Source organism: Lolium rigidum, chromosome 6 (assembly GCF_022539505.1).
Source record: "Lolium rigidum isolate FL_2022 chromosome 6, APGP_CSIRO_Lrig_0.1, whole genome shotgun sequence".
NCBI lineage: Eukaryota > Viridiplantae > Streptophyta > Magnoliopsida > Poales > Poaceae > Lolium > Lolium rigidum.
In genome coordinates, this window is record NC_061513.1 from 101,933,516 (window position 1) to 101,938,401 (window position 4,886).

Below are 4,886 nucleotides of genomic sequence, written 5' to 3' on the forward strand. Positions count from 1 at the left end.
TCATTTTATCCCTAGTGAGATAGCAAAATAAAAGACAAAGCCATAATAGATCATGAATTTGTTGTCACTAACAATTACTAAAACCATGATATTTCATCTAACACACACATCACCCCACACATGTTCTTGCATGCAAGTTGGATGAGAACAAATGCTTAATAACGAGGTACATAATATGCATCTATCAATACATCTTACACAAAGTGAGGTCCAAGTGCTCCATGTCCTTCTTACGGTGAAAAAATGATGTCCCCGAAATCTTAGCTCAATTTAACTCCGTATATATCTCTGAAAATGAAATATACACAAAACATGAAATTCCTATTCTGCAGAGTTGTAAACGAAATAAAGAGGATTATTGGAAAATCCCCATAATCAATATAAAACATAGTATTATCATCATATATGTTGCAAATATGTGAAAATGCTTGCTAATAAAGGATAAAGTTCTTTGATTGCGGTCGATTTTTTGAATAAAAAACATAAAATTATGAACCTCTATCGCGGCAAAGAAACTACTATTTTCTCTGCCGCGGCAGAGAAACGGCAACGATCAAATGCTTCAAGTGCTTGAGCACAACCATGTGAAGGTCCTTTAGTCCCAATTCGCAACACAATCAAGGTTAAAGGAGAGACCTTTAGTCTCGGTTGCAAAATCAAACTAAAGATCTTACAAATCGGCGGAAGGTCTGTTTTCTACCAGTGTCATATGCTTCAATTGCATCTTCAACTGGTCATGAAGGAAAGGGAGTCACGATCGATTTGGAATGATGGGACAACTAACCCAGCTGCAGGCTCTATGTCTTGACTCTTGCGGCATCTTTATTTCCTCGTCCGGCGACCACATGCGCGTTGGATCTTTTCTGACTCAGCGCGTACATTTTTGTGTGAAAAACAACAAAAATGGCCCTTTAAGAGAAACATGGAGAGGAAATCTTTGTTGTCTCTCTTCCCCTTGTGATCAGGTGGCCATGCATCTTGACTCGTGCGGGCCGTGCCGGCCGCATCCACTACGGGAAAACACTACGTTGCCGTGCGACCAATCGCACGGCAAAGGGGCCTATTTGCACGGCAAAGGATTTGCCGTGCGTCGGCGCACGGCAGCGTCTGCACGGCAAAGCCCTCGACGGCAAAGACTACGTTGCCGTGCGCCTGTCCAAACCGCACGGCAAAGGCTCGTTGCCGTGCGCGCGCTCGTTGCCGTGCGTTCGAGCGTTTGCCGTGCGCGCGCTCGTTGCCGTGCGCCCACTCCTTTGCCGTGCGCGCCGTCTCTGCCGTGCGTCCTGGAGGCTGCCGTGCGCCCAGACGTTGCCGTGCGCCCCGACGCTGCCGTGCCACCAAACGCTGCCGTGCGCTCAGACGCTGCCGTGAGCCCCGACGTTGCCGTGCGCCCGCTCGTTGCCGTGCTTCTCCTCTTTGCCGTGCGTCCACTCCCCAGCACGCACGGCAAAGGATTCTCCAGGGACACACACTGGCTTCCCAGGAGCATAGGCTTGCGCCACGTGGCGCCTTTGCCGTGTGTATGCACACGGCAAAGTGACCAAATGTCCTTTGCCGTGTGCATACACACGGCAAAGGCCCCTGGTTTTTTCATTTTTTTTCTGTTTTTCTTTAATCCCTGCATTTCAAAATTGCATTTCACATATATATAACATATACAACATATATATTCACCATAGCATCACCAAACACATGAACAACACCACAAATACATCGAGCACACATAGTTTATGCATAACAAGTGCAATGTCCACAAATACATCAAGTACAAGTGCAATGTCCACAAATACATCAACACACATCAAGTACAAGTACAATCCATAACAAGTGTAATGTCCACAAATCCATCAAGACCATGCCATCAACCTTATTGTCCTCCTCCGCTTCCGCCGGCCTCATTGTCATTGCCTTGTGAATAATTATCTATAAGGTTGATGGAATGAACATTTGCATTTGCATTTGCATATTGAACACTTGAACAAGTACAAGTAGCGGGTTGGGCACAAGAGGACTCACCGCGGTTCATGCTCCGGATGATGTTCATGTTGTTGACGGTGATAGGTGTCCCCGGGGTCTGAGTGGGCGGTGGCGGCATCCACATGGAGTAAGGTGGAGGAGGAAGACTCCCCGGTGGAGTAGACAGAGCCGTATGGCTCATCGGCCAGCTCATCCGTGCTCGCTGTCTGCTGCATCATCTCGTTGCTGCTTGTTGCATCTCGTTGCATCATCCGTGTCTCGCTGCTGCTTGGTATTCCGAATCGTCCGCTCCATGTTCCGTGCGTGCTCCTGGGCCGCTCTGCTCCTTCGCTGCCATCTCCTCCTACGTTGTGTTGCCGCGATGTCATTAACATTTCAATGGAAAGCATGTAAAGGAAATGTAGAGACCCGAGTAAGAACATACCCGTAACCGCTCGACGGCTAGATCCGAAGCCCGTGGCCGGGCTCTACCTCGGGCTGGCCGCTCTTACGACCACGACGGATCCGGCGGAGAGAGGGAACCCTCGCTGGGTCGACGCACCCGTCACCAAACCATAGGCGGCCATGCTTCAAGCCTTCTCCCGCAAGCACCGCGACCTCGGAGTCAAAGTCCTCGGCCTCTGGATTGGCCTCCTCGCCGTACTTCGCTTGAACTTGGAGACATACGACGTGCACTCGGGTCTCGGATTGCGGGTTAACCCACACGGACCCCGTCTCGGGATCGGGCGTCTTCCTTTGCTTCATCTTCTTTAGCACGGCAAAGACGTTAGGCTTCGCTCCTGTCCCGACTTCCTGCAAAAGAGAACATGTAATTCGAGTGAAGTGACACACCCTTGGAGAGTTAACAAATATATAACATGAATTCAAAGAATGAAGGAACCATTAATTTGCTCACCTCCTTCGCGGGTGAAGAGAGATGGGGATGCTGCCTTGGATATGCGATCCACCTCGCATCTCTGCCCGCTTCTTCTTGCCCTCCTCGTGCTTCTTGAGGTGCTGGGGGCATGTCCACCACATGACCATCGCACGAAAGCACCTATCGTCGTTGCCGACGTGCCGAGGAGGGTTCTACATGCACAAGATAAACCCATTATGGTAAAATAAACTACATGGCGATAAAGAAATCAATAACACATAAATGCAAATACACTGCAAGTACTTGCCACGGCTGCATGAGCGTGTCGCGAGCGTCCTCCTTACTCATGTGGACGAAGCGGTCGGCGTGCCGGTCGCGGACGCATTGAACACGTGCCTCGTAGTGCATGCCGGTCACCCTCTTCCTTGCAAGCTGGTGTAGGACATCATCGCACGCATTCTCCTTGCCCTCGGCCCTCTTGAAGAATTTCGCAACATAGGTAAAACAAGGGGCATTAGTGCAATTATTGTGAACCAAGGAGAGTGTATGAATGGTAAGAAGTCAAAAGTCACGTACCCGGAATTTGGCAACAACCAAATCCGCCGCGGTGCCGCGGCCAAGAGGATCTTCCGCGAGGCTGTAGTGCGCCCACCTCCAAGCTACGTCGCGGCCACCATTAGGGAGATCGACTATCCCGGGGAAATAAAATCTAAGTAGGCCCCCAAGGATGTTCGAGTACCCACGTGGCGGTCTCGCGTCGGGTCTTCAAGCTGGAACGAGCTGCACCATGAAACGACAACATCAATATGTATGTGATAATAATTTTGATAATGACAAAATTGCGATAACGAAGTGCCAAAAATTAACATGTACCTCCTTCCATAGGGCACAAGAACAACGTGCACGTAGCGCCGGCTCTTCGGCGAGGGAGCTGTGTTATCCCACGCCGATATGGCTTCCTATCACGTGGCCTCGGCCTCTCCACAGCTGGAACGTACTGGTAATCCTCCGGCTCACACCACTCTAGGTTTGGATCAGGATCGAACACTAAGTTCCCCAACCCCTCATCCTCCGAGAGGTCCTCCTCGTCCCCCTCCTCCTCCTGGTCCTCCCCACCCACTCCTCCTCCTCGGTCCTCCCCACCCACCTCCTCCTCCTGGTCCTCCCCACCCCCGTGGTGCTCCCGGTCCTCCTCCTCGTCATCATCATCGGCTGCGGGAGGGGGCTAGGACTAGGAGTGAGTACCCGCGTCGCATTCTTCCTACGCGGCCGCCCCGTGGGTGCGACGGGAGGGGGCTAGGAGGGGGTAGTAGCTCGGCCCCGCCTCGAAGTCCCTACACCTACCAAGTCCTTGAGCTTCTTTTTAAGACCGCCACCCCTTTTTTTGGCGCCATGCTTCAATCACCTGCAAACACAAATGAAGAGAGTGGTTTATTAGTACGCAATATTGCAAAGAGATAAATATTAGTGAAAGCAACGAAATATAAGTAGATGAACATTAATGAAAGCAACAAATAATGCAAAAGGATGAACATTAATTAGTGGAAGCAACAAATAGCTACCATAGAGTTCTCTCAAACATAGCACGGAGTTCTTACAAATAACCTAGCTAGACAATCTCTATTACACGGAGTTATTACAAATAGGAGTGCCTCACAATTACTACTACATAGATCGGTAGCACTGTGTCGCCATCCGTGATTGGACCGCGTGTCTCCTCATCGTCATCGAGGCTCGGCGAACCAATAATCATCAATGAAACCTGGAGGTGGTCCATCCGCATCGAGGTCAATCCACTGCTTTGAACGCCTCGAGCAAACTCGGGTCTTCCGGGGCACGAGACATCCTCGGCTTCATCTTACGCATTGTCTCCATCCATGCCCGCGTCTTCTTGTTCATCGTCTACGACCATGTCATCGATAGTCGGCAAGCCGATTGTGAAATGGCCGGGGAGCCCTTCTTCTCGATAAAACTCGACACTCCTTGCTGAGGGGTCTACGCGGCGGTAATCGTCCTTGTTTGGCGGGGGCGGCCTATTGCGTGAAGGCACCGT